This window comes from Procambarus clarkii, chromosome 76 (assembly GCF_040958095.1).
Source record: "Procambarus clarkii isolate CNS0578487 chromosome 76, FALCON_Pclarkii_2.0, whole genome shotgun sequence".
In the NCBI taxonomy this organism is placed as follows: Eukaryota; Metazoa; Arthropoda; class Malacostraca; order Decapoda; family Cambaridae; genus Procambarus; species Procambarus clarkii.
Genome location: NC_091225.1, coordinates 27671157 through 27683419, shown reverse-complemented (window position 1 = coordinate 27683419; position 12263 = coordinate 27671157). Strand labels below are relative to the sequence as shown.

The 12263-nt window shown below is 46.1% G+C and overlaps 1 long non-coding RNA gene across 1 annotated transcript; it reads left to right on the top strand.

The window, feature by feature from the left end:
- The first annotated feature begins 891 nt into the window (after positions 1-891).
- On the top strand, positions 892-12044 carry LOC138357124 (uncharacterized). The gene is made up of 2 exons (XR_011224832.1): positions 892-10555; positions 11062-12044. It is a non-coding gene; the product is annotated as an uncharacterized lncRNA (long non-coding RNA).
- The last annotated feature ends 219 nt before the right edge of the window (positions 12045-12263 follow it).

Below are 12263 nucleotides of genomic sequence, written 5' to 3'. Positions count from 1 at the left end.
AATTTTGTAACTAGCGTCACAAATTGTTATTTGCTTAGCTAAACGAACTAGAGGGTTCAGTTCCTGAACCGATTATGTGCCTCTGTAATCCTTTACACTACCGCCCACGGGATGGGTATGGGGTGCATAATAAAGAAAGAAATTGAATTGAATTGGTCTGATTAAGACTTTATGACTATGTAATCTATGTTTTGCTCCACTACTTACTGGTTGAGTATGGGGTGCATAACAAATAACAGCCTCCTTCGGGGGCGCCTTGTTTCTAAACGTGTTAGTCTTAAATCCTTTAATCTCAAATCTTGCTACAATGTACCTCTTAATATATGTTATGTACTCTCGCAACCCAGTGTACCTTGAGGTTATCTTGAGGTTATCTTGAGATGATTTCGGGTCTTTAGTGTCCCCGCGGCCCGGTCCTCGACCAGGCCTCCACCCCCAGGAAGCAGCCCGTGACAGCTGACTAACACCCAGGTACCTATTTTACTGCTAGGTAACAGGGGCATAGGGTGAAAGAAACTCTGCCCATTGTTTCTCGCCGGCGCCCGGGATCGAACCCGGGACCACAGGATCACAGTCCAGCGTGCTGTCCGCTCGGCCGACCGGCGACCTTCTTGTATATAAATAAATAGATTTCAACTGTAAGGGGGATATGGTTCGCACCTTGTTATTCTAATAATGGATAAATAATTCTAATAATGGAAGAGCTAATTATATGAACAAGTGCCATGTATTTATTCAGACGAGATCAACAGCGAACACAAACCAGCGCATATACGAACGGAATGGTTTGTATGTACAAACTTCTCAATGAACGAAGTTGTTTCTAGCCCGGTATCCGAAATTGCAGTATACGACTTGACCAGTCCCCGTTAGATGACATCAGCGAAGAGGAGGAAGTTAACTTTGATGGTTATGTGACGCGAGCAGGGCGTACAATTCACCGACCAGCTAAGTTCCTTGATCAAGTATTTTTCCTTTCATCCCCTGGGAGGGGGAGTTCTGTAGCGAGTAGATTATCCCAATAATATACTCGCTCCAAATGCTTTGTTAATATTCCTGTCAACCTTTGGAGATGAATGAGGTGAGGCGTTGCCCGGACAACACGGTGAGGCGTTGCCCGGACAACACGGTGAGGCGTTGCCCGGGCATATAAGCAGCAGGATAGCAAACATTAACCAGAGTCTACTTTCAAGTGTGGTCTAGAGCAGACACTTGCGAGATACTGTACCAACGCTCAGTGCGCTCAACTCACACCAACGTATCACCTGTGTACTTCTGTATATTCGACCAAATATATATATAGTATCTTAGTGTCTGTGTTTATTTGTCACCATACTTTACGTAACCAAGAACCGTTACACTCCCAACTGTACGATTATAGAGAAGATGAAACCTCACGAGTGTCCAGAGTGTGGGAAACGATTCAGTCGTCTTGGACATATGAAGACTCACGTGTTGATGCATACGGGTGATAAACCTCATGAGTGTCAACAGTGTGGTAAAAGATTCACCCAACATGGACATATGAACAGGCACATGTTGGTACATAACCATAATAAACCTCATGAGTGTCCAGAGTGTAGAAAAAGATTCAATCAACTTGGATATTTGAAGGCCCACATGTTGGTACATACTCATGATAAATCTCACGAGTGTCCAGAGTGTGGGAAAAGATTCAGTCAACTTGGATCTGTGAAGACCCACATGTTGGTGCATACGAATTATAAACCTCATGAGTGTCCAGAGTGTAGGAAAAGATTCAGTCAACTTGGACATATGAAAACCCACATGTTGGTACATACACGTGATAAACCTCATGAGTGTCCAGAATGCGGGAACGGCTTCAGTCAACTTGTACATATGAAGAGGCACATGTTAGTGCATACAGATGATAAACCTCATGAGTGTCCAGAGTGTGGTAAGCGGTTCCGACATCTACAGTCAATGAAAACTCACGTTTGTGCATTCAGGTTATAAACCTTTTGAATGTGCTGATTGTGGTAAAGGATTCAGAGATAGAAAAACTATAATAAGCCACATGTTTGTGCATACAGCTGATAAATCTCATAAGTGTCCAGAGTGTGGGAAGACCTTCGGTCAACTTGGAAATATGAAAAGTCAAATGTTGGCGCATTCAGATGATAAACCCTTTGAGTGTGCAAAAAGATTTAAGTACCGTGCTAATATGATACGTCACATTTTAGTGCATTCAGGTAGTAAACCTCACTAGGCCTGTCCACTGGAAAAATCCTAAGTAAATTAAATAATGTTAAAAGTCACCTATGTATGATGAATACATTTTTTTTTTTTTTTTTTTTTTTTTTTCTTGAGATATATACAAGAGTTGTTATATTCTTGTACAGCCACTAGTACGCGTAGCGTTTCGGGCAAGTCCTTAATCCTATGGTCCCTGGAATACGATCCCCTGCCGCGAAGAATCGTTTTTTCATCCAAGTACACATTTTACTGTTGCGTTAAACAGAGGCTACAGTTAAGGAATTGCGCCCAGTAAATCCTCCCCGGCCAGGATACGAACCCATGACATAGCGCTCGCGGAACGCCAGGCGAGTGTCTTACCACTACACCACGGAGACTGTAAACCTGCCGGCGTATCTTGAGTGTCATTCATTTAAGTATTGCTGTATTGCATCGTATATGACAGGACATTAACTTTTTGCTATTCCAATACTGTATCTGTGCTTTTATGAAACTGAGTTTTGCTGTGAAAATATTGTTTCATCACCATGTCAGCTGAATGAACTCCAAACTTATTCCTAATTTCATAGTTTTACAAGAGAAATACTTGTGACTATGGAAGATAAAGCTCTGTAGAATAGACCAGGATATTTATACATTGTAGTTCATTTGTAACAGATTCTCTTCATAGATCAAGTGGGCATCTAGGAAATTATTAAAAAATTTCAAAATTGAAGATGGTTAAACATATTTTTATATTTCTCAGAGGCAAACTAGAGTTATAATATTTTATTTTGCATTCTTTTTAAATAATTCCTATAATTTAGTTGTATTAAGAAATTAATTTATCCTTTGGACAACGGTTATGAAAACATGGTCATATTGCTTATGCACAAAAAATTAAATATTCCAAAGAATGTTTGGAATTATGCTATAGAATTATTAATTTGCAAAATGTAAGAGAAACAAAATAATAAGTGAATATTTATCATTTCACTGGGTGCAGGCACTTTGCAAGGCTGCATCTGATGCATGTCAACACCTGGTGTTCGAATTTGCTGATGCTTCCTGTTTTATCCTCGGATGTTCAACTGATTCTTTTATCAACCCCACAACAAGCTGACTTTTGGTTACCTATTTACTGCTATGTAGACAGGCGCATGAGGTGAAAGGAAACATGCCCAACCATTTTTGTGACACCCGGGATTTGAACCTGGAATTCTCGATTGTAAGTTGAGAACGAACCCGATTTTACTACCAGGACCCTCTATGGCAGGTGTCTGGGAATCACCAGAATGTGAGTTCAAGCTACTCCATTGCCTCAAAATGATTTTCAATAATAATTTATTTTAGAAAGAATGCAAGCATAAGATACATGAACAGTGGAGGATTCATAGGTTAGAGTGAGATACAGTTGGGTCCGTTCTCGACTCGCAATCAGGAATCCATGAGTCGAGAACAGGCAGAACAAACATTTTTGTGTACATTTACTGCAATGTTCTTACACAGTAGTATTCACAATTTGCCAGTCCTCGAGAAAATTAATTATCCAAACTTGTATATATGTTAGGGTATAAAATTGTAGGCCATAAAGAATTGGTGTATTTTAAGACATGTAGAGTATAAATACATATGTTATTTACCATACTTATTTTCCTATACTCACCTAGTTGTGCTTGTGGGGGTTGAGCTCTGGCTCTTTGGTCCCGCCTTTCAACTGTCAATCAACTGATGTACAGATTCCTGAGCCTACTGGGCTCTATCATATCTACATTTGAAACTGTATGTGTATGGAATCAGTATGGAACTGTGTATGGAATCAGCCTTCGCCACATCACTTCCTAGTGCATTCCATCTGTTAACTACTCTGACACTGAAAAAGTTCTTTCTGATGTCCCTGTGGCTCATTTGGGTACTCAATTTCCACCTGTGTCCCCTTGTTCATGTACCCCCCTTCCCCCCCATGATAAACAGTTTATCCTTTTCAACCCTGTCAATTCCTCTGAGAATTTTGTAGGTAGTGATCATGTCTTCCCCTTACTCTTCCGACTTTGGTTTGCTGGAAGACCCAAAGTCCATTCCATGCACGTGCCAAAGACTCTGTTTCTGAATGAAAAATGGTTTACACACAACTCGCAACTGATGACGTCCAAACACTTCCATAACAACTAATCGACTAGATAGTTTGAATCAGGGCCGATTCATATATTAGCCTAACTTCTGTTGTGGGAAAGTTACATGAATCGATAATTGCAAATGGTCACTGCTTGATCGCAAGCGGGGATATTTCTGATGGGGGAGAAAGAAACATTTGCGCAGCGCGTCCCGCGGCGTTGCGCGGGCAGTCTGGGGCCGTATAAATACGGGCGCACAGAGGGGCTCTGCCCTCACTCCGCCTGCCCCCGCCGCTGCCCTCGCAAAGCCTCGCAACCACTCCCCGGCCGCCTGACTTCGCACGAGATGGACAACACGCCAGCTGCCTCGGTACCTGACCTCTCTCTCACGGACATCCTGGGGCCCTCGACACCCCAGACTGTTCCGGCAGGGCCCTCCTGCCCTACACTTTTAAACCCAAGGTGAGGTTTTCTGTTCAATTCTAGTCAGGTCCTCCCCAGTGCGGCGTGTGCCAAGCGCCATCCCCTCGCGGTACGTGTGTGCTGCCTTAGTTAGTCCTTTGGGCTCTCTGCTGTTGTTCCCGGAGAGCTGGGGCGCCCTCCTTGGGCCTGTGCCGGGCGCCCCCGTGCCGTGCTGGTCGCGTGGCTGGCTTAGGGTCGGCGTGCCCCGGGCTGCGTCCCTAGTGGCCTGCGTTCGGTCTCCTCTCATGTGGGGCCCCGTCCGCCGTGCCGTCCGTGTCCAAGGGGCCCCGCAGCGCGGCGTGCCCAGGCGCGCGCACTGCCCGGGGCCCCGTCGGCGGCCAGGCGTGCCCTTGCCGGCATCGCCATGTGGCCAGGCGTGGTGGGCCCTACGCCCTTTGTGCTCTGCCTTGGGGCCCTTCCCTCGCCGCCATCGACCACGTGTCTGGTCGTCTGGGCGTGCTTCGGCGTCCTTCCCGCCTTTCCTTCGGGGCTCCCTGTCGCCGGCCCGCCGGGTTCCCTGGGTGTCCCAGGGGGCCAGGTTTCGCCTTGTCTGAGGACATGTGTTGCCATCGGCGACGGATTGTGGCCAGGTTCGGTCCTACGCCCGGGGCGCATGTTCTCGGCGTGTTTTTCCCTCGGGTGTTCCCTGTTGCCGGTCTGCCGGCTTCCCTGGGATGTCCCCAGGGGTCGGGTCTCCCTGAGCGGACAAGCGTCGCCCCTGGCGACGACTCGTGGCCAGGTTCCGGTCCTCCGCCCGGGCCTGCTACGGGGCACACGCCTGGTCGTGCTGCCACGTGGCACGGCGTTCCGTGGCGCGCACGGTTGGGCTGTGTCCCGCCCTTCCTGTTCCCTTTTGGGTGCTAAGCCACGTGGCTTTGCGCCACGGCTTCCCACGTCGGGGCTCGGGCTGCCTTGCGCCCGTACGGCCGCGCCAGTGTGCGGCCCCCCTTCCCCCCTCCCTTTTCGTCTAGGCCCTGAGCATGCCGTGTGGCAGCGCGTGGTTGATAGGCCACGGGGTCCTCGCCGTGTGTGGTGTGTTCTCAGCTAGGCACGTCGCCCTCGGACGTCTCGCCCGGCCGTGTTGCCCGGGGTGTTAGCCCCAGGCCCTTCGGAGTCCCGGAGTCCCCAGGTACGTCTTCCCCAGAGTGGCGCCGATCAAGATGTCCCCAGACGTCCGTCGGCCGGTGTAAGTCCGGCATGTAGTCCCCAGACGTACGTCTGGCCGGTGTTGCCCGGTGTGTTATTTCAAGCTTTCCGCCGTCCAGGCCCTCAGGCACGCGCCTTGCTTGCCTGGGGGGTAGCCAGGACCGTTACTCCATGTCCTCCGTCTGGCCGGTGTTGCCGGCAGGTTGGTTCCCAGGCGCTCCCGCCTGGCCGGTGTAGCCTGGTGTGTTTGTCTTAAGCTCCCGCCTGGCCGGTTTAGCCTGGTGTGTTTGTCTTAAGCGCCCTGCCCGTCCGTTGTAGCAGGGATTCCTCCTACGTCGTAAGTTCAGCGTTCGTCCGCCTGCCCGTCCGCCTGTGTCGTCTGTTGTTCTTCTTCGTCGGAGGGAGACGCCGGCGTTGGAGCAAGGACCCGAGATCAGCTCGACGACGCCGGCAGGTTTACGTCTAACGGTACGCACCACAGGCCCTGGGTTCGGCGTTGCCGCCGGCAATCCAGGATGACTTCGTTATGTCCGTTAAGTCCTCGGCGTCCAGTTCCAGGGGCCGTGCCCTGGACAGGGGGGTGGCCTCCATGTTGCCTGGGGCACGGTATCCTCCAGCAGATGGCGGCGTCGAAGCGTCGTCGGGAACGTCGTATATTTAATGATTCCCATTCTTTGCCTTCCTAAGACAATGTAAATTAAGACTTTCTCACACTTTATATGGAAGGTTTCTTATTTTGTACTTGCAGACATCTCGCGACATGCCCTTGCCCTTATTCATATTTATGTTCTACATTTCAGCACTGACATGCCTCTGCTTTCAGATCACCTCGGATTAATTTTGCCACCAGCCTAACTAAATTTACTCAGGCATTCGTAGCCTTGTGCATGTCGAATGTTCAAATCTTCGCGTTCGCTGTGTTACAGTATGCTTGTTCACTTTTCCTTGTCTTACGTCATTAAGTAAAGTCAGCCAGGATGTCCTATTTGCAGAGTTATAAGTAATTTATTAAGTAAAGTCAGCCAGGAGGTGCTATTTGCAGTATTTGCGGGCCCTTAATTTGCTTTACGTTCCCTGGCCCTGCATTTTGCCTAGTTTCCTCAGTAGTTACAGTACTTTCGCTTGGCTCTTGCAGTTTATTCACGTCGCTTATTTGGTTATATTTATGTTATGCATCTCCTCCGTTCTCTTAATGTAAAATGGCTATATATCCACGCCGATTGTATACCTTTAATTGGTACTTGCAGATACCACGTGCCATGCCTTGCCCTATTCATAATTATGTTCTACATTTCAGCACTAACATGCTCCTGTTTCAGGTTACCACGGACTCTTTTCCCAAACAGCCTCCTTAATTTACTCCGACAGTTGATGCGTTGCTCATGTCGCATGTTTATTTTTGCGTTGCTGTGTTCAGTATGCTTGCCCACTTTTACCCTGCCTTACGTCATTAAGTAAAGACAGCCAGGATGTGCTATTTGCAGAGTGACTAAGTAAATTATTAAGTGAAGTCAGCCAGGCAGTGCTAGTTGCAGAGTTACTAAGTAAATTATTAAGTAAAGTCAGCCAGGATGTGCTATTTGCAGAGTTCCTAAGAATTATTAAGTAAAGTCAGACAGGATGTGCTATTTGCAGTATTCGCTTGTAGTCTAAGTACCCAACTGTCCTCGACCACGCCTTCAGGGTCCGCTCAACACGGTTAAACTCGCTGGGAGACACAGAGGTCAAACCTTCACCAGCCATCATGTACACCTGTTCTGGTGTGAGATAGACACTGGCATCAAGTGGGTTGCCCACCCCCCTGCGAACGATCGGCCTTCCGTCTACGATGGGAATGTCCTCATGTTGGCATTCCGGGGGTATGGGCCCTTTCCACTCGGCGCCCCCTGGCCCCCTAACGTACGACTTCCAGCCCTTATTTTAGCTTCACGTCTCCTGGCCCTGCACTTTTGCCTAGCATCATCGGTAGTTACAGTAGTTTATGCTTAGCTATTGCAGTTTATTCACGTTACTTATATGGTTATATATTTATGTTATGCTTTTCCTCCGTTTCTTAATGTAAAAATGGTTTTATTTATTCTAGGGCGAAATGTTCCATTTAGCCCTACCACAATTTAATACATCTTCTTATTTGGTAACATTTGTGCTGTGCATCATTTATGTTTGTCATTAAATTTGTTATCTATTTATTATAGGGCAATATGTCCCATTCGCCCACTATTTAATCCCTGTTACTTATTTGGTTACATTTGTGTCGTGCATCCTTTATGTTTGTTATAAAAAACATTTTTTACTATAGGGCGAAATGTTACATTTAGCTTACGTTATTCTTTGTCTCTGCCATCTTTTGTTTGTTTCCTTGGCAGTGTCTACAGTTAGTAGTCCCCTTTCCTTCGCCGTTGTTTTCAAGGCAGCCAGGATGCGCGAGGTGCAGTTGTGGGCCCTCGCCTCTTGCTTTATGCTTCTGGCCCTGCAGTTGTTGGGTTCCCAAACAGCCTACCTTAATTTACTCCGACTGTTGATGCTTTGCTCATGTCGCATGTTTAATTTTGCGTTGCTGTGTTCAGTATGTTTGTTCATTTTTCCTTGCCTTACGTCATTAAGTAAAGTCAGCCAGGATGTGCTATTTGCAGAGTTCTAATTAAATTATTAAGTAAAGTCAGCCAGGATGTGCTATTTGCAGAGTTACTAAGTAATTATTAAGTAGAGTCAGCCAGGATGTGCTATTTGCAGAGTTCCTAAGTAAATTATTAAGTAAAGTCAGCCAGGATGTGCTATTTGCAGAGTTACTAAGTAAATTATTAAGTAAAGTCAGCCAGGATGTGCTATTTGCAGAGTTCCTAAGTAAAGTCAGCCAGGACGTGCTATTTGCAGACTTACTAAGTAAATTATTAAGTAAAGTCAGCCAGGATGTGCTATTTGCAGAGTTACTAAGTAAATTATTAAGTAAAGTCAGCCAGGATGTGCTATTTGCAGAGTTACTAATTACTAGTCTTTTGCTGGGTTACTTTTATGCTTCTCCCCTTCCTGTCTAGGTATGTTTAGGTATGGCCAGCGGTGCGCGAGCCGCGGCTTATCGGTTGCCCCCCCCCCCCTGGTTCCCTGTTTACTCGGTCTCGCCCTCTTACTTCCGCATTCTTCCATCCCATTCTACGATTGTCGCCTCTCGCTTTTGGGCCTATGTCCTTTCTCAGACCGGGTTGTGTGCCGTCCAGCGCGCCTCGGCGACGTTATCTTCTCTTCGGCCCTGTCATTTCCCCCCCCCCAGCTGTGCGGGCTCGCCTGTGGGAAACGTCCCCTTGGTTCCTCCTACGTCTGCTTATCTGTTAAATTTGTTATTGTTGGACTCGCAATTATGATTTGTATTTATTACAAAAAATTTTTCCCGCAATTTACACTTTGCTTAAGTTTCACGTTCAATTTTTTATATTAAGGGACTTTCAATTAGGATTTGTATTAATCTATTGCTTTGCCTCTGTGCCATTAAGTTAATTTCAGCTAGGATACGCTAGTTGCAGTGCATTCGGGTGGGGTCCCCCCCCCACATTTTTTCCTCCGGTTATTTTGTCCTATTACACTCGTTTCCCCCATTATATATTCTAAATATTGCGCATTATATTTGACCACCCTTTCTTCATCGTATCGACAGTACATTAAGATACATTTGGAATGCTACCGAGTTTAGCATGGCCTCGCGCACGGTGTCATGCAAAAACTGGCCATTCGGCCTTCCTTTCGGCAAGCTCAAGCCAGTCAGTTAGCATGATGACGGCCAGCATGTTGTTGGCCAGCAGCAGACAGCATGTTGTTGGCCAGCAGCAGCCAGCATGCTGTTGGCCATACGGTCGCTAACGTTCTTTGGCCATCCGGCCTTCTGGGCTATTTTACTCTTCTTGTTCCTTCGCCATTGTTGTTTCCTACTACGTAATAGTATTCTATTTAATTTTACCTCATCTATCATTAGGTTAGGGGCCTTACCTCCAACCGCTATTCCTTCCCCTGCGCTCTGCTCGCTTGGCGCACAACGCCGGCTTCTTCTGTTCCCTTTTTTCACAGCCACGACAAGCCGGAACCCCCCCCCCCCCCCTCCTCACCCTACTGCGGCGAGGAAGAGAACGCGAGCCGGATATTCCTCTGATCACCATTACAACGCACGCAGCGGTGCCGGGATGCAGCCGCCCAGGGCCTACGTTAATACTATTATCTTCCCTTTATTTGCTGGGCTATATGGTAGTATTAATATTATTCCGTATCGTTACTGTCATTCCAGTATTATTTTATTAAAAATATAAATTGTTATTATGGTTTGGCGTTGCTTTCTTAATTTCTTCCATTCTGCGGCACTTGCCGTCATCGGTTATTTACGATATTACATTGTATTCTTCATTGTACGATTATTTACGACATTGTATTCTTATTATTATCCTTATTACAGTTACTGAATGGCAGTTCCCTGCCGTCGATTTCACTTTGCTCCTGTTCTAAAGATGTAGCCGAAGTTCACGGCGTACTAGCTGCGGCTCGCAGACGCTCATTGACAACAAAAGACTACACTCAGCGGCCACTTAAGGCAGACTCCTTGGCTTCTATCCAGCCCAATCACCCGTCTGGAGGCAGAGATGGGATAGAGACCAAGGGTAATGTTCCCCGCTCACATTCTACATCCGCTTAGGACACAAGCATGTTATAGATTTGGCTTTAAGAATTGGTTCTTATTCCATTTTATTGTTTATGTATATGTTGCTTAGTTGTATATACCCGTTCTTGGTATATGTATTGTTTATATTCAAGATTTATAGTGTTTCGTATTACCCCTGTTATAGTTGCTTTGTGCTTCCTTGCTGTTCTCCTACTGGCTTTCTCCCACCTTTGCTCTTAGCAAAGGTACTTCCCCCTTCCGTTTGCTGGAAGATTCTTAGAATTGTTAGCCCCCTTCATTGCTACAGTATAATTATTCGGAAAACTCTTTATTCATCCAGGATTGTTAATTAAGGATTCTCTTAATTCCTGCTGCCGGGCTCCCTCCCCCCGTTTTTCGTCTCCGTATTGATTCAGCTAGGGTTTCCCACTCGTCTGTGCTCTTGCCTGTCACGATAACACTGCATGCCGCTTCTGCCCACCCTTACTGCCTTATATCTTTCAGCCCGAGGGAGGTGAGCTACGCGACAAAAAATCGACGCACGCTCTGACTGGACCAGGTATCGTTTACATGGTCAGGAATCAACACTCTTCGGATCCTACAAGCGCTCCTGTCACCAGGCGAGATTTCTCCAGGATCCTACGCGCTGCCCTCTCGGCGCTAGGCTTGCCTCCAGATGACTACGCCCCGCACCCAGCTGTCTCGGGACGGGCTCGCCACATCAGAAATAATGGCAGACGGCAGGCGGAAGAGTAGTGCTCTCACATCCTACGTCAGACGGGACGTTGTTGCTCTGCCACTTTGAGTGCCTCACGCGGCCAGCTGGCATTCGCCCTTCGGGGGGGGGTCCGGCCGCTGGCCTGCGATGGGGGTGCAGCGCTGGTCCCCAAGTGTCCCGCTGTCCGCAGCTAATACTTTGCCCAGTCTAGGTGCTAGTAAGCCCTACTTGTAGTCACACCCCCTTCTCCTTATTCATTAGGTCTTTTACGGCCTCTTGGCCGGGTACATTACGTGTTATGTGGTCTCTCACTTATTAGTTATTCTTTGTGTCCTGCCTGTTATATCCTAGTGTTATATAATTACTACACATTTGCACTCGGCCTTAATTCTAGTACCAGTTAACCTTTAGGTTTCTGCAGAATTAGTTTCCATGTCACTATAGGCTAAGGTCTCATACTTACTACGGGTGTACCTTTTAAGTTAAATCTAGTCCTCGGACTTGGAATTGTTACTGTTAATTCTTACTTTATATATTTACTTTATATATTTTAATATAAATGTTATATATTTACTTACTTTATATATTTGAAACTTTATATATTTACATGTTCAATATTAAGTTTAATATAATATAAACTTTGTTATAAGTCTATAATATAAACCGTGTTTAATATAAACTTTATATATTTACTTACTTTATATATTTGAAACTTTATATATTTACATGTTCTGCAGAATTTAATCTTCAATAAATTTAAAGCCCCATACTGCCAGTATCTTTCTTCCCCTGATCAGAAAATACCATTTTTCTTCATCCTGAAAATCATAAATTAATTAATGATTCACAACATGGTTTTACAAATGGCCGTTCATGTTTAACAAATTTGATATCATTTGATTGCAGCATAGTTGAGGCAGTTGATAGTGTTAAGGTTTGTGATGTTGTGTACCTTGACTTTAGCAAAGCTTTTGATACAGTGCCACAT